This window comes from Centrocercus urophasianus, unplaced genomic scaffold (assembly GCF_019232065.1).
Source record: "Centrocercus urophasianus isolate 14NV4802_14NV808 unplaced genomic scaffold, USGS_Curo_1.0 seq_25, whole genome shotgun sequence".
Lineage (NCBI taxonomy): Eukaryota > Metazoa > Chordata > Aves > Galliformes > Phasianidae > Centrocercus > Centrocercus urophasianus.
Window position 1 is genome coordinate 16234247 of NW_024884811.1, and position 18730 is coordinate 16252976.

Below are 18730 nucleotides of genomic sequence, written 5' to 3' on the forward strand. Positions count from 1 at the left end.
CATTACCCCTGATAAGAAAGCTCCTGCTTTTACTGAAAATCTCTTGTGCCATTGAAGTAAGGCACTTACAAGGAGATAATATCTAAAATTTCCCTTTTGATTTCTTTCTAATAAGCCACCTCATTTTAATGCAATTTCCCTGCTTGAAATTCAGTCCTGGGAGGGGTAAATATGTTTGTGTTTTTGTTCTCACTGGGTTATTCTTTTATTGTTGTTTTTTGTTTTACTTATGATTTGCCCATCACTTACCAGGAATGTGATAAATGCAGCTGCTCCTTAGCAATATCATTTTGATTGCAACTTGTGCATTTTGGAGGACTCATGCAAGTTATTGTATTATTAGATTTCCTGACTGGAGTCACTGAAATAACTTGGGTTTTTTTGTTTGTTTGTTTTTAGCTGAGCAATGCACCCCTGTGCAGTTTATCAGGTTTACAGGCTTACATTATCATTTACTTCTTTTTCTCAGACTTCCTGAGCTTCCAAAGTATGTCACAGTCACTGACATCATCCTTGTCCCTCTCTCAGTATTACAGTCTTAAAATGCCTGTGCTTGCCTATTTAGGTGTAGAATCCCTATTCTAATCCCGATCCTGATCCCGTTTCCCTTATCAAGGCAGTGAACTCATTTATCTGATTTGAATCAGCTATTTCAGCAGCTAATCACAGAATCATAGAATTGCTCAAGTTGGAAAAGACCTTTCAGATCATCAAGTCCAACCTACTACTCCTGTGTTGGAGAAAGCAGCTGTTTTCCCCATTTTCTGTACTGCACTGTGGCATTCCACTTTTTTTCTTCCATATTTTTTTCATGTCATCTGTTATTAACCTAATTTAAAAACAATTGCTCTGTTCCTTCCATTTGACTTTTTTTTCTTTCTTTTATGTGTTTCAGACATTTGGTAGTACTTTTTAATTTTCTGTGCCCTTTTAAAATGAGACTTTATTGTTAGTGAACTAATGAACTGAATTCTTTGTTATCTACAAAGCAATTCAGGAAATATGTTCTTTTAGCTGCTTTACTTGTATACCCACCAGTGCAATATAAGCTGTATGATACTAATGTCCTGTAAGATGAAAAAGAAAAGCAGACAAAAAAAAAAAAAAGCAGGGAAGAAGAAAGTAAGATTAGAACTATAAAGTTTTTTGAGTACAGAACCACAGTGATATGAAGTATGAAGGGTTTATAGATTGATGTAACTTTTGCAGAAGGAAGCTTCAATTTTCATCAAGGATAATAGGAAAAAAATTTATTGTTGTAACAATGAGTGCACAGAAAACAATCCAGTAAGAAATGTAATTATGCAAAAAATCATAAATCTTTCTACGTTTTGTCTTGGTATGTTGAGTTGCTGTTCCACATTTTCAAGAAACTGAGGAGACTGAAAAAATGAGTGTCTGAATATTAAATAGTGGAAGTACTGCATAAAAACTGAGAGGAAAATGCAAGATGTTATTCCTAAATATTCACTGATTTCCTGCTCTTATCATCCCCTGATTTTCTATATATCATAGCAGTAGTTTATTCTCTGAGTATCAGACTATTTGTATGAAAATGTTGTGATGAACAACATTTGTATGAAAATGTATGATGTTTTTCATACAAAAAAGGAATTTTCAGGCTCAGTCCAATTTAACATGCTTACAGTATTTTAAATCTGAAATAATGAGAACTGCAGTCACTGAATTGTTATTTTAAACTCAGATCATTTGGGAAAGAACAATTAGAATTCAGTCTGCTACAGGATGAACGAAACTCACCATTTCCATTAGATTCACGCAGAAAACTTCCTTCTAAACAGCATTCCTTGGCTTGATTATAGCCTTCCAGAAATTATTTTGCTTTGATTTCTTTGTTTGAGTGCAAAGGAAAGGGCATTAAGAGAAGGAGCTTTGGTTTTGTTTTGTGGTCTGCTTCATAATGAAAGAAAAATATACACAGAGCAGAAGGCCTTCAGAGATAGAAAAAATTAACAGTGAAATCTAAAAAACACAAAATTGTGCCCAATTACAGAACAAGAACGCCTACTTTTATGAAAAACAGAATTTATGTAGTGACATATTCAATAAGTTTCTAGGTCATTACCATAATTAAAAAGCCCACATTTCTGTTTTAATGCACTAAAATTCTGTTCTAATTGCTTCTAAAGGAGGCAGAAATAACAGATTGCTAGTACCTTCAACTTATCCATCTCTCACAGAAGATTGTAGGCTATGATTGCTAAGCAAACTGTATTGTTGCTTTATCTTTTAAAGTTTCTAAATGCAGATTTCCTCATAGGACAAAATCGGTCTTCTTCTCTGAAGCAAAAAAAAAAAAAAAAAAAAAAAAAAACAGAAAATTTTAAAAACAAAACCATTGTTCCAGTCACTCTGGAATTAAAATTGTTCTCTCCTCTCTACTCCCCTCATTTCTGTTTTGTTTTCTCTTCGTAGGTACATATGACCCATCTATGTTTTGTTGACATAAATTTGAACTGCAAGCTGTGAGTATTTCTCTCTACACATCAGTGAGATGATTTAATGAATTTTAAATGGGTTAATATATGAAGCAATATTTAATTTATGAAAGTTGTCATTTTACTGTATTTTACTGTAAGCAGCTTAATTAGTAGTATGAAATGATTCTTTGTCACAAAAAAAAAAAAAATCAGCTATGATTTGAGGACCTTTTTTTTTTTTTCCCCAGATTATAAAGGCACATTTCAGTACACTGTACACAGGCTTTTAGAAGTTGCTATATTTGGTTACAACTAGTAAATATTAGTAGACATGAACTTTCTGTCTGGTTCTGCCATCTGTTGATGCTTAGCTCCTCCTTCTAAGCACATCATTACTAACTTTAGTCCATTTAATCTTCTCCCAGCCTCCAAATCACAGAAAACAGGGCTACTCTTTTACCCCCAGTAATAAACATTCAATAAATATTAGTTTATGAATTAATATTGAACAGAGTATGAAAATTGCCCAGAATTATTAATAAAAGTTTGCAGCAACAATAAGGTTTCTTTCAATTGAGCATGTGGGGTAGATGTTATATAAATACTGATGTTGTTTTTGTTTTCTTAGACTTAATTATATAGTTATTTTAATTATATTAATATCCCAGTGAATACAATCAATACAATACGGTGTAAGAATAGTAGTTAAATTATTGTATAAAGCAATATTACCCATCAGTGATTTTATTAATTTTCACTTGAAATCCCCTTTCTGTCTTCTGTTCTTTTAAGATTTTGTCACAAATAATAAAAAGGTTGTTGGCCTTAAATACTTTTCTCATTCACACTCAATCACTTTTGTTAAAATAAATTCTAACCTCACGTTTCATTCAGACTTTAGGTCCAAATCCTAACTTTATCAAGATGAGTAGGATTTGCCCGTAATTTTTTAGTTGATTTGAGAGCAGAGAGAAAAAAGGGTAGGCATCAATCTTGGACATACGTGAAATCTTCAGACTCTGAAAGCAGGCCCTTCAAACAGTATTTGCAGTTGTCAGTGTTTGCTGTTTGCTGTTGCAATCTCTGTATTTTTTTCTGATTTATTTTTGCTGTTTCTCTTTCATATCCATCTTGATTGCTACTGTGACTGCAGCTTTTTCTAAGTGTGGATACTTACAACAGCCTGCATAGGTTCCCTGTTGGAAGTCAGTGAAGAAAGAACTTCTCAGATTTGTCTTGCCCTTCAATATGTACCTAAAACAGGTAGGATGAGTCACAGTCTTTAACAGTCTGTTTCTGTTCACTGACTGTATGGGAATATAAGGATCTAGGATACAAACTCAGCTAAAGGCACGTGTTTAAAGTGAGGTGAGTACTGATTTGTCATTCTGAAAGTATTGTCTCTTGCACCACAACCTATTCAAAGTTCATCACGGTTAAACTCATTAAAGAGAGAACATTACTTCCTCGTTCCCAGATGGGCAAGTTACGCTGACCTTTCCAGCTTGTATTTTACTTTACTGAGCTGAATTACCTGTCGTACTTTCATGATTACTTCTTCCAGTGCAGGATTTGCTAAATATTCATGGTCCCACTTGAACGTTTATTGAGCAGAAATTCTTTTGCCTTTTATTTTTCTCAGTAGATACTAACACATCCTGAAACTTTGATACAGATCACAGATTAAATAAATGGACAGTGTACTTCCTCTTGAAGATGTGCTATGCAAGACATGGACACATGAGCTAGGCGTAGGCACATCAACAGCTTTCCAGTGCAGAATGAGAACTCCCTGTCCTATTTATCTTTCCACACTTTTAGCCACATATGTCTATTGCTTACCTTGCACCATTTAGCATTTATTTGATCACAGGAGCATAACTAACTCTCTAAAATGTCAGGGAAACAACCTGGAAAAAAGAAAAGCTGTTTACTTCATTAAATATTTAATCTTGAGAACACGTTTATGCTGTATCCTGGACAGTGAGGCAGGGTAGGGAAACTGTTATTGAGGGTGGGAAGGAAGGATCTGGATCAAAAGCAAGAGAGAGAGAGAAAAAATGAGGAAACAAGACATCAGCACTATCAATCCTTACCCTTTCAGCACTATCAAACTTTTAATTTTCTTGAACTGTCATTCAGTGCAGCAACTCTTTAATAATTAGAATAATCAAAGAGTAATTGTGGTGTAATCTGTGCTTTCTTATTCTCTTACCAGGATGTATATCTGTGTCTTAGGTGACCCAAATTCTTATTACAACTGTGATTTAAGAGTATTTGCGTCTATTCTAAATGTCTCTAAATTTGCATCCTATGTTTTTAGGTAATTTAAATAGTTTCATCCAGGTTGAGTGAGATTCTGGGCAGCCTGATCTCATGGTTGGCAATTAATTTAATTATGAAATCTTATAAGTCGAATATAATTAAGAGTTAGTTTATGCCCTTAATTTTGTTCATGTCTTAGCAAAATTTCCTAACCACACTCATGAGAAATGAGTGGATATGAAACTATAAAAAATGGCTACATGGAAAAGATATTTTTATTTCCTATTAAATAAATTATAATATGTGATTATATTATTCTAAATATGGATTTTTTAGGTCCAAGAGATTTATAAAATTATTGTATCTGAGTTACTGCAGTTACAAGGACTTTACTTCTTCCTGTAGTATTTAAAAAAAACCGTGCTGAAATATAAAAATGCGGATTCAGGAAAAAACTGAGAAAAAGAAAATAACAAAAAGAATTAAAGAAATAACTACAATACCTATAATCTAGATAGGCCTATAGTTGTCGGGTTTTTTTGTTTGTTTTTTGGAGCAAATTATTCTTCAGTATACCCTTGCAAACGACTTGGTCCCTTCAGAAAGATCAGAGATATAAAGTCTTCACTCAATTATGTCAACTTTTTCTATATCAGATGGATAAATAGCAGATTGTAGACTCCAAAGTTGATCAGTTAAAAACTGTAAAGTTTTTAAAAAACTGTAAGTGATAACTAAAACTCGGTGGAAATATTTTTCCTGTGATTATGATGTCTTACAGTGCATTTTATTTTTGAAAAAATATGATTGTAAAATTGTTTCTGTTACTTTTTTTGGAGGGTTTTTATGTTTGATATTAAACTCTTTAAATGTCAGCAAAGAAATAAATATTTCTGATCAAAACCATGTAAAAACAGTTATTTCCCACAGACTGCCCAGTGTAACATGGAAAATTTCTTTTACATTTTATTTTTCATTTTTTTTCCACTTCTCTTCCACTGCAGTCCTCTTTTGGATTATTAATTTATTGTTGGAATCATAGAATCATGGAATGGCTTAGGTTGGAAGAGACCTCAAAGATCATCTAGTTCCAACACTCCTGCCATTAGAAACTCATAGTTTCTCTGAACAAACCATTCTAGTGCCTCACCACTCTCTGAATAAAAAATTTCTTGCTAACATCTAATCGTCTGAATCTCCTCTCTTTTAGTTTAAAGCCATTCTCCCTTGTCCTAATCAGACTGGTTAAAAAGTCATTCCCCCTCAGCTCCCTTCAAGAACTGGAATGAGATCTGCCCAGAACCTTCTCTTCTCCAGGCTTACCAAGCGCAGCTCCCTCAGCCATTCTTCGGAAGAGAGGTACTCCAGCCTTCTGATCATCCTCATGGCTGTCCTGTTGGTACACTCCAATAGCTCCACATCTTTCTTGTGTTGGATGCCCCAGGCCTGCACACAGTACTCCAGATGGTTCCTCAAAGGCAGACCAGAGGGGGACAACAATCCCCTTCCTCTCTCTACAGCCAGCCCCCCTTTTGCATACTGTTGGCCTTCGAGGCTGCAAACACAAACTGCTGGCTTATATCCTGCTTTTCATCCACCAAAACCCCTGAGTCTTTTTCTGCAGGGATGCTCTCAATGAGTTTTTCTCCCAGTCCACTTATCTCCGGGATTGCCTTTTTAAACTTCATTAGATTCTAGTGCTCCCATCCGTCAAGTGTGTCCAGATCCCTCTGAATGGCTTCTCTTCCTTTTATTGTGTCAACTGCACCGCTCAGCTTGGTGTCATCAGCAAACTTGCTGAGGATACTGCCTATGTCACTGATAATAGTGTTGAAGAGCACCAGTCCATGGCAGACCACCGAAGAACACCACTGGTGACCAGCCTCCACCTGGACATGGAGCTGTTGTCAAGAACCATCTGGCTACAGCCATCCCACCAATCCTTTATCTTTACCTAGTAGTCCAGCTTTCACATCCATATATCTCCAGTTTAGAGATAAGGATGTGTTACAGGACCATATGAAAGGCCTTGCACAAGTCCACGTGGATAACATTAGTTGCCCTTCCTTTGTCCACCAATGCCATCAATCTATCATAGAAGGTGACTAGATGGGTCAGGCATGATCTGGTCATGGTGAGGTTGTGCTAGCTGCCTCAGATTACCTCCTCATCGCACATATGCCATAACATCTCTTCCAGGACAGTCTGTTTCATGATATTCGTAGGCACAGGCATGAGATTCACTGCCCCGAGTTCCTCAGGTCTTCTTTTTTCACTTTCTTGAATATTAGAGTGATATTTCCCTTTTTCCAGTCACTGGGGACTCACCTGACAGACATGATTTTTCAAATATGGTGCACAGCAATTTAGCAACCACATCAGCAAGTTCTTTCATAATCCTGGAATGCATTGTCCAGCTCCACAGACTTGTACTCATTCAGACTCATCAGGAGTTCTCAGACTTGTTCCGCTCTTACACTGGGATGGATTTTGCTCCCTGACCTCCACTAAGAAGTTCAGGGACACAAGATTGACTATGAAGACTAAGGAAAGAAATCCGTAAGTATCTCAGCCTTCTCCCTTTCACTGGAAACCAGCTGTATTCATCCATCTCTTTTTTGGCATGACTTCAGTAGGTTCGCAATAATTTGGACATATTTGTCATCTTTTCAACGTAATACCTTTTTTCTGCAGTTGGTCGAGAACATAGAATTTACATTCAGTGCTCAGTCTATGCAGAGGCTTTGAGTTGAACAGGGGTTTTTAGTGCACCTAATTTGATTAAGGATGTACATTTATAATTTCTCATTGAAGCTTTATAATTTAGTTATCAAAATAGATAATAATTTGAAGTTAGGCTGTAGTAACTATATGTTATGACAAAGGTCTACAAAATTATTTCCAGATATGAGGGATGATATTCTTCCATTTCTGTTACTCTCTCTCGGCCCCGAGGATGATCATAGAGATGCTGTGGAAGCAATATATGTATTTTTTAACGTAACAAATGTTTAGACCAGATGAGGCTTTGATCTGCAAAATACAATCTTGTTCATTCTGCTCAGCCTTCTGTCCTGTAATTTCTGTATTCATCAGTGGTCTCTCTCTGTAACTTAAACAGGAAATTTGGTTGCAGTGATACTAGTGAAGTGGTGCTGTTTTAAATTGATTCCACTTTTTATCTATCCAGAAACCGTATGCATGTTGTCTAATTCATGAAAGACATCTTTATTTTAGTCAGTTGTGAAATGAAGAAATCGATTAGCCAGAGCCAAAAGATAAGGAGAAACTGAAAAAAAATTAAAATAGTCCTTGTCTAGGGCTGAAGAGAACCTCCAGGACATGTCATTTCTTTCTGTTTCTTTTAAACTCTTCTCATTGATCTCCTTTCTCAGAACAAGTATATTTTGTATTGTTTTTGGCATTAAAGAGTATGTAGAAATAGAACATTTAAAGAGATAAGTGGATACAGTGTTAATTTCTTTACACAATCAGAAATACACAAGGAGTATTAAAGTTGGTTGAAATTTACTGTGACAAAATACATTCATTCTGAGAAATCTTTCTGCATTCATGTCTTTGTTGTAAAGAGACTGTAGTTATGAATGCACAGAAGAGATTTTCCTATTTCTCTCATCTTAGATTGCAGCACTACTTCATTTCCAGCAATTAAAATTAGGATTGATGGAAGTAAGCATTTGAACATCAGGAAGTTCTGTGTGGAGATAAGGGGTAGGATAAGGCCACAGGGCTATTGGGAGTGCAGGAGACAGCTGATAGGCAATTCACAGTATGTGAATTTCTAGTTCTAAATTAGTCCTAGTTTGAGATGCCCCAATAGTGACAGAAGAATGTTAAGGATGGGGGAGGGAAGTCAGAGGTTGATCCCAACAGCTTCACACAAACCCTCTTAATGATGGCTTAGAGCTATGAAGTCTTTGCAGCCCAGAGGTCACATCATCCAACCCTCTGTAGGGTCTTCTGTTCTTGAGATTTTTGCATCCCATGGTCCACTTTATAGGTCCTAGCTCTTTCTTCTGTACCCATAGTTTTGGCAGTCTCGTACTTCATATATTCACAACCCTACTGAATACTGGGACACAGCAGATAGTACATTATGCGAAATAGATTCTGTATATTATATTCTTCACAGGTTTACAAATTGTTTGAACCTGTCTGCTCAGAACTTGAAAAGAACTTGGCAAAAATTCCATCTTTGACTGATGTTTTAGAAAATATGACCAGGTTGCGCCCTACCTGTCTGCATTAAAATGCTGAAATCGAAATATCTGACAAGACTTAACTGATATTAACTCAGGGGCTTCTTTCACAAGCCTTCCTCTGCATATCATACAAAACAAGCTTTACAGAAAATGCTGATGTGCCTGCATCTTGTTTCTGGTATGAGAGGAAAATGAAGGTGCCAGAATAATTTTCCCTGTTAGGGCTACTGAATATTTTTCATACGTAGGAGCTGTGCTTTGTGGTTATTTCTGTGATCCAGACCTTACACTTATTGCAGTTAGTGAGATGGTCCAGTCAGATAGATTTAAATAAAGGAACTTGGACATTACATAGAAGCAAGAGAGAGAAAGCATCAACCTTGCAAAGCTTTAATGCACAGTCTGGCACGGAAAGGGCGTACATATTTTTATAAATAAAGCTCACTTACAGAAATGAGTTTATTCAAAAAGTAAGCAGATAGTAAAGTTTATGTAAAATTCTAGAGTTTAACATTTAATTTTAATTAAATCATTTCAAAATTAATTGAAATTAAAATTTGAACTGTTGTGTAGGTTGATGAGAAAATGTTTGCATCAGACACTCTTGAATGAACATCAATAATTGCTGATGGCTTATTAATGATGTGTGGTTCAAAGATTGTAGCTATTTTTTTTTCTTTTGATTATCAAGATTGTAACTCAAGTTTATCTTCCAAAAGAATACATCATCTAATCTTAAGAATCAAATATAAATGAAAACTGTTATGTATTGAAAGTTATGAAGTAAGAATTCATGTATTGTGTTTCTTGGTCATTCTAGACAAAGAGTGTTATTTTTTAAGGAAAGCAGGTTATTAGGCGTACAGAATGGCTTAATATGCTCTATTCATAGGATTTGTGACAAGAGTGAGAGCTGGAAGGTTGTAGTCCTTCAATCCAAGAGTTTATTTTGATTTACTCAACCACTGAAGCCATGTGTGGATGCCAAATCCCTTGTCCAAGCTGTCACTGTGGGTATTGGGTAATTGCACAGCCATTGATCTAAGGTCAATTGATAGTATAATGGACAAAACTTACTGGCTGTATATAACTGCACAAAACTAACCTGTGATGTATAAACGTTGTAAACAAGATTTCATATCTATTCTCTAAATGTGTGGGAGTCTGAAGACCTTGAAAAAGAGGTAACTAAGTCATTCGGAAGTAGCCTCGGCTCTTCAATGTACTCACAGATTGTTTGTTCTCATCACTCTGTATAATTTTCCCAGTCACTCGTTTCTACTCTTCTCACTTGTTTCAACAATTGTTTTACTACTCTAAACTATTGTGCTTTTCTTTTTCTCCCCTTGCCTTAAGAAGTCATGAATTTTTGTGGCTGCCATGCTTCTATTGTTTTGGTACCTTTTGTGTGCAGTCTAGGTTCCACTAGCTGATGGCTGCTTGGCCTACACCGTGTGAGATGGCAAAGTCAGCATTTGCTTTGGACAAAATTATAAGTAGTTGTCTCTTAGGAACAGTTGCTCACTAAGGTAGAAACTGTAATCTAACTTCCTCCAATTGTCATATTCATATAAAACTCAAACTGGATTTTATTGTTATTTTTGACAGCCTTGTACAAACGTACATGATTATTCTTATGTTTGATGTAATAAGAAAATCTAAGTCTATGAGCAGCTGAACACCCAAATTAAAATATAGAAATACAGACTACGAGGGAGGTTGATACAATGAATATTCAAAATTAAAATTTTATATTGCTTTTTTTTTTTTTGCATTTGACTTGAACATCTCTCAGGATCTTGGACTTTCTGAGTTTTTTCTACATCAGCATACTATAACAATTCATACAATCTGGAAAAAACTCTAGTTATTTTAAATACAGTTTTATATCTCCAGGTTTTCTGGCAGATGTAGGAAGTTACTTCAGAACTGCAAATCACTGACAGCCAAATATTTACATTCTGATGCAGACTGAATTTACTTTTTTATCCAACTAAAGGTAGCTTTTTCAAAGTTTTTGCTCCACGGAGACAGACAGTTAAGAGTGTATCTATCTTTAACCTTTTAAGTAATCTTATTGAAACCAAAGCTCCTTGGTGTTCATCTTAATTAGTTAATACGTGTTAAATGACACGTTGTCTAGCGCACATCAGCTAATACGTGGAGCTGGGGTTCTTTAGAAGTCACCAGCTCTGCAAATGTCAAAGGGCAACAAAAGTTCTGTAAATTCCTCGGCTTTCGTTGTCTTGTGTGGTATCGTGATTTCCAAGTACCATTTGAGACTGCCTGCAATTTTATCTTTACCATTAGTCTGGAAGAAAAGAACATCTGAATGTTTATAAATTAATATTGTTTATCAATATTTATAATGTTCATAAAATGTAATGTTTATAAAAATCTTACACAGTATGGTAAAACTCATCTCTTAGAGGTACAGTTATGCAGGTAGAGAAGTTCAGATACCAGTGATCTCAAATCCTGCAAGTGCTAATGCTGACAATTTTGCAGTTATTATACATTTGGCTTTTGCCACAACCATTCCTGTTACTTTATTTTACGGCCTATGGGTTGCGTAGTTAATAAGCAGACTGTTTCGGAAAGCATGATTTCTTCTGAGAGAAATTCATTAATCTTTCATTAAGTAATTGTAAATAAGTATTATCAAGTCTTTCCTAGGAAATTGTTTCTGTACTTGGAATGAATAGTTCGGGAAGAAGCTGAAGATGGCTTCTGTGGCATCCTTCACTGCTGCTTACAGTGATGTAGTAGTTTTAGGCTATCAATGTTCCTTGAATTGTAAATGATATCAGAAAGATTCTGATGTAAAGATTTTCTTATGATGCATATACATTCTTATGAATGCAAGTTTGCATTCATGCTGTATTCACTCTGCATCTTGTGCACAGCTCACTCTGTAATCGGATTACTAGTTATATCACATTGGAGTACTATCTAATCTGAGGGTATTCCCTTAATTCCATTCCTTGAACATGCGCAAAACATGGCAAAAACAGTAATGAACATTAGGTTTAAGGAATAGTTGTTTCCCCTTCATCCCACATAAAGTAACAGACAGTAAAGCATCATGTCTTGCAGATTTGTCGTACTTGATTAGCATTTGCAGCTTTGATGTTGCATAAAACATCACTTACAGTTTATTAGTAATATATACTTCAAAAAGTAAGATACTTATTCATACTTTCTTAAATGTATTTGAAGTACAATATTTGTACCTATTCATACGAAAGACTTTCAGCATTCCTTTATACTGGATAGTCACTACAATTGCATCTTTTTTTTTTTTTTTTCCAGCAAATTAAATATGCCAGGAATACTGACATGGAGGACAACTGATATTATATACTCAATGTCCATACTTCTAAATTGCTTGTTCTCCAAAACGCTGTGGTTGCATGCAGATCACCTGCTGGAACTGACTGCTGGTGCAGTTCCAGATTGTACCACACTGATTTGGAGACCACTAGTTGACATGGACCAAATCTCTGCCAGAGATCATCCCAGCAGTTGATTAGTGTAGGCAATCAGGTTCCAGTGCCCTGAAATGTTCCTAGGTAGTCTGATTTATGAAGATGGATACTGCCATTTTAAAAAATGTGTAGCAGTTTTAAAAGGTAAAATTCAATTTGACCTCATTAGTGTCTGAGTAATGTGTAATGTGTTTTAAATCACACTAACAGGCAATTTCTGAATGCTATTACCAACATTCAGAATTTCAGATTCTCAGAGAGAAAAAAACATTAATTGAAAGGTTTACTGAGTGGTATAGATCTGAGTCTCTTCATTTTCATGGGTTTTGTTTTTTGTGTTTTCCCCTTATTCTAACTGTTCTTAGTTTGTAGTTTTAAGACATTTGTTTAGGGAAATTTTTCTCCAATTTTATACATTATTATATATATATATATATACATATATATAATGTGTTTTTATAGTTCTTTTGTACCAAAAATAATCTGTACTTTCCTGTTTCCTCAGTTAGACCTGCTCTTTCTACCACTGTGGGGATTACTTGAGTTGTCTCTAATCCTTATTCTCCCATGTGTTTTGCATTTAGACGACTTCTCTGTAGCACCCATGCCACTATAGTTTAATTTGAATTTATTTTTCCGTCATCCAGAGATACAACCTCTGTCTCATAACTTTCCATTACTGTGAGCTTCAGGACATTAAAATGTTATGTTACAAGCTGCTGGAAGCTTTTAGTATGTTTTGAAAGGACTGAATTCGTGCTGAGGCTTTTCTCTTTGTTGCATTTCTATATACATTTGTGCATTCCAAGCTTTTGTTTTCCTCTTTCACTATTGTTCCTGTGTAAACAGAAATCTTGTTTTCTAAGAATACCTCTCTAACTCCAGGTTGTTTCTTCCAAACATTTATAGTAGATACATGCATTGTTTCTACACTGGGCAACGCTGTTTTTCTTTGTTCTTCACAAAGAAGGTAGGCCCTTTTATAAATACTGTGGCATACAAACCTGCTGAAAATTCTGAGTAGTTTTTAAATAGGAATTTAACCTGTTATTGTATTATGGGCCTACTAGACATGAATAGCCTAAAAAGATTAAGAAAATAAGGCTTCTAATGAACAATTAACAGAATCATCTACCATCACCTGTGACAGCAAAGAATTTTGAATACTCAGATATATTTAGATGAAAAGAATGCAGCAAAATAAATCAACCAGATTCCCAGTAGACAGACTGTAGCTCTAAGAATTGATATGCAGTACTTCATGAGACGTAAGAACAAGGAAACAATTCAAGGAAAATGATTATATATTATGGTATACTCAGATTACAAGTATACACTCCTCCAATCCAAAGGATATATGAGAATATATGATAGAAACCAACAACCTAAAATAAGTCTTATTTGACTTAAAATATAAGAATTAAGCACAAAGAAAGCAGAAGCTGGAGCAAATGGCAAAAGATGAATAGAAGGGAATAGTATAAAACTGGAGACAAACTCAAGCAAATTCAGAACACTTGGAGCAACCAAAATAAAAGAAACCACTGATGAATTTGAGAAAAGTTAGTATATAAAAAGTTAGAATGTAAAATGAGCCAGGGACGATTCTGTTACTTCAGGAACATGTGGCACAACACATCCTATACCCATATTTAATTTTCTTTCCTCAAAAACACTGTGGCCTTGTCCCATATTGTCCATAGAGAGCAATAAGTAGTACATGCTGCTTCCTAAAACTCCTGTGTACCCTCTGGAAGAGTACCATTTTGAAGCTAAAACTGAACAAGGAGTGTGATGTTACAGGGTGTGGACAAATGCTTACAAGTGCTGAGTTTGTGCCATGATCTTGTTTACTAGAATAAATATTACAAGTCCTTTCTGTATTTTACTGAAGAATAATTTTATTTTCCTTAAGGAGGTTCTCCCATGCCCTGTCTGTTCTTTTCCTCAGAAGGCTGTTTTACCATTGAAACCATTTTCTCTTGTCCTGTCACAACAGAACCTGCTAAAAAGTTCTAAAAAGTTCTTTTTATAGCCCTTCTTTATCTGCTGTCAGGTCTTGCCAAAACTTTCTCTTCTTCACTCTAAATGATGTTATCTTTAGTTTTCCTTCTTAGATAATGAAAAGTTTCTCCTGATTTTCCCCTACTAATTCCAAGTCAGAATGTATTGCCTTTCTTTGTTTTGATCCAAACGAGTGAGGAGCTACAAGACAAATTGAACCAAACAATTACAAATTCTCATTTTTGTGGAATTTTGTGGAAAATTTTGTAAGTTTTTTTCAGGTGGAGAATTTTTGGTAGGCCAGTTTCTAGATTACATTTACATTAGATCCTGCAAAATAAATAAGCAGGTGAAACTAATAAGGCATCAAAAGGAAGAAAACAGGCAGATATAGGTTGTGATAAAGAGCATTAAAATAAGCACTGCCAATATGAAAATGCACATGGCCACACTTCTTTCCCTGCCAAGTCATTAATAAAAATTCTGTCTGTACATTTCCATCTGCTAGTTACCACGGATCTGTCACTATTATTCCTAGAAGGTATTGGTTAAATTTTTATCATAAAGATAACAAAAACCTGAGTACTGTTGAGCCACTCCATAATAAGGAGATTGAAATTCTAGCTGTGTTGTGTGACACTTTGGAAAATTAGCTGCTAATATTTCTCTATCTTTATACAGAAAGCATCTCTGCTTCCTAACTGCTTCAGTAGCAGTTTAGTTCAACTGTCCTAGCTCTGGATGACTATCATTTTTTTTTTAATATTTGGAAAAATAGAATGAATGAATGAATATGAATGTATTCATATAAAATAAAATCAATGAATGAATATGCTCATATTAAGTGTTAGAGTATTATTATAACTAATCATTGCTTTGTTAAAAGGTCAGGCAAGAAAAGTTTTTTCTAACTCAGATCAGCTATGCATATCTGATTCACAACAGTGACTGATGTATATTAGGTGTAGAGGCAAGAAAAATAATCCATGGTAATTGAATATATATTATGTTTTTATAACAAAAATGTAATTTTAATCAGATATTTGAGATAAAACACTCCAAATAATACTGAAGAGGCTGGACAATTTCTTCATTTCAAAGCTACAGCCTGTAAACACAAAGCTGGTAGCATAGGTCACCTGTGATCTGAAGTTTTAGTTGGCATGAAACTGTGCCTATAAAAAACAGAACTATATGACGTTATATTGATTCTAGATAAGAAAATAACATGTTTGTAGAAATTGACTAATTCTGTATCTTTGAAACATAGCATCACAGAATCTAGTGATTGACAATGCTGCCCATGACAGAGGCTTGGAACTAGATGATCTTTAAGGTGTCTTCCAACCCCCAAACCAGTCTATGATTCTATGAACAGGCTGCCCAAAGAAATGAAGGAGTCACCTGGAGGTACATAAGAAACATGTGGGTGTGGTGCTTGGCAACATGATTTAGTGGTGGACTTACTAGTTAATTGTGTGGTTGGAACTGATGATAACAGAATTGTAGAATCATAGAATGGTTTGGGTTGGAATGGACCATTACAATCATCTAGTTCCAACCCACCCTGCTACAGGCAGGGGCACCTCCGTCTAGACCAGGTTGTTTAATGTCCCATCCAGCCTGATCTTGAATGCTGCCAGGGAGGAGCATTCATGACCTCACTGAGCAATTTGTTCCAGTTTCTCACTGCCCTCACAGTGAAGAATTTCTTCCTAATATCTAGTCTAAACCTAACTTCCAGTTTGAAGCCTTTCCCCTTGGTCCCATCACTATATGCTCTCAAAGAGCATCTCTCTTACCACCTTTCCTGTAGGCCCCGTCAGGTACTGGAAGGCTGCAATAAGGTTCCCCCAGAGCCTTCCCTTCTCCACGCTAAGAGCTCTAACTCTCTCAGCCTGTCCTTGTAGGGGAGGTGCTCCAGCCCTCTGATCATCATTGTCAACCTCCTCTGGACTAACTCCAACATGTCCTTGTGCTGGGATCTCCAGTACTCCAGGTGGGGTCTCGTGAGAGCAGTGTAAAGGGGCAGAATCACCTCCTTCAACCTGCTAGTCACTTCTCTTGATGCAACCCAGGGTACGGTTGGCCTTCTGGACTGCAAGTGAACATTGCCAGCTCATGTTAAGTTTTTCTTCAACCGACACTCAAAAATCCTTCTCCTTAGTGCTGCTATTCTCCACCCAACCTCTGCTGTATCTCTGCTTGGGATTGCCCCAATTCAGGTGCAGGACCTTGCCCTTCACCTTGGTGAACTTCATGAGGTTCTCATGGGCTCACCTTTCTCTCAGAGCCTTTCCAAATCGTTCTTGATGACATCCCTTCCCTCTAACATGTTGACTGCACTACTCAGCTTGGTGTCATCTGCAAATTTGCTGAAGCTGTACTTGATCCCACTGTCAAAACACCACCAAATTCAACATACATATAGGCAAAGTATGCACCTAGGACAGAACAACTATGTGAGAGAACAGATTGTAGCTGTTTTATTTGAAGGCAACTTTGCACAAAAGAATTTTGGGATCCTGGCAGACCATAAATTGAATGTGAGCATGTACTTGCCACAGAGAAAGCTGATGCAGAATGGATCTGCAATGAAGTCAGCAGTCAGTGGGCTAAAGGAAGTGATTATTCTCTTTTCAGCAGTTCTGAGACCATATTTGGAGCGCTGAGTCTTTTCTCAGTCTTTTCTCACTGAGTCTGGTTGCTCGCCTCCAAGATAGGAGCTGGATCAAGCTGCCGTGTACAGGGAGGCACTAAGAGTTTGTTCACCTTAGAGATGAGAAGGCTGAAGGGTGATGTAAATGATTTCTTTTGCTAATAAAAAGAGAGTTATGTCACAATAGCAAGAGGGGTAGGGAACTGTACATGTTCTTTCATCAGTTTCAAGATTAAGATAGTGATCTTCATGTTCTTATGCAGTTTTCATCCATTGTGTTACACTCTCAGGAAGTATTGCCAATTGTTAGGAGTTCCTGGCAGCCTAATAGTCAGCAAGGCTATAGTCAGGTTGAGTATGTGTTCCCAGTCACACACAGATGCATACAATATATATTTATGGATGTTCTCCACAGGTCGGTGTTGTAGGCTGTCCTGTTCAGTATCTTTTTTCATGACCTGGATGAGAGCACTGAGTGCACCCTCAGTAATTTTGCAGATGACACCAAACTGGGAGGAAGTGTTGATCTGCCTGGGGGTAGAAAGGCCCTACAGAGAGATTTGGACAAGCTGGATAGCTGAGCTGAGACCAATGGGATGAAGTTCAACAAGACCAAATGCTGAGCCCTGCATTTTGGTCACAATAATCCCAGGCAGTGCTACAGGATTGGTGCAGAGTGGCCTGAGTGACTGTGTAGAAGAAATAGGCCTGGGGGTGTTAATCAATGTGACGTGCGGAATCAAACTCTATAACCACAAAGTAGTTATAAAAGCAGATATGTTTTAATCAGTGCTGCGCAGACACTGTGTGCAAGGGGGATAGATCCACCTAACTTGCACACCGTCAGGAAAAATCATGCTACAGATATAGGCCAAGCTAATAGGCCAGGCTACATAATCAATAGTTTTCCCGGAATTCGGATACATATTCATTACACCCCTGAGAGTTCGTTAGCAGGCAGACCGTCCCCCCTTGTGCATGTGTAATGGGTCATGGGATGAAGATTTGTTGTCTTCCTCACGAAGGCTTCTGACCTCCCTCGCTGTAAACTTTTGACCTTTTGGGGGGGCAGACCCCCAACTGGTTTATTCTTGCCCTGTGTACATCTAATCACCTTCCTGCCAAATGTCCTCAGGCTGTTCTCAAACCTTATCAGTATGGCCTTCATCCCCATCACTATCCCAGTGTCTGCCATCCCTTATTTTCTAACAAGCTCCACATTCTTGCTTCTATAAACTATGTCTAACTATTCCCCTCACCCCCCTTATTCTCAGTCACTGTGAAGCCTTCTTGCCTTTTTACTTTCACTTATGGGGCCCTTCTCACCTTTCAAGTGCTTGGCTGAACATAAGCCATCAGTGTGCCCAGGTGGCCAAGACCACTGGCATCCTGGCTTGTGTCAAAAATAAGAGTTGCCAACAGGAGCTGGGAAGTGCTCATCCCTCTGTACTCAGCTCTGGTGAGGCTGCACTTTGAGAACTGTGTTCAGTTTTGGGCCTCTCACTACAAGAAAGACATCGAGGCTTTGGACTGTATCAAGAGAAGGGAAACAAAACTGTGAGGGGTCTGGAGCACAAGTCTTATGAAGGAACTGGGACTGTTCAGTCTGGAGGAGAGGAGGTTCAGGGAAGAACTTACCATTCTCTACAA

At 36.8% G+C, this 18730-nt stretch overlaps 1 protein-coding gene across 18 annotated transcripts in view; it reads left to right on the top strand.

Annotated features, from left to right (window-relative positions):
- PRLR (prolactin receptor) overlaps positions 1-18730 on the top strand; it is a 194013-nt gene that overhangs the window by 53680 nt on the left and 121603 nt on the right. For 16 of the 18 annotated variants that reach the window (XM_042825635.1, XM_042825633.1, XM_042825641.1 and 13 more), the window contains 2 exons: positions 2437-2486; positions 3595-3704. The gene's annotated coding sequence lies outside the window, so the exon portion shown is untranslated. The remainder of the gene's footprint in view (positions 1-2436; positions 2487-3594; positions 3705-18730) is intronic. The other 2 variants (XM_042825647.1, XM_042825648.1) reach the window with 1 other exon arrangement.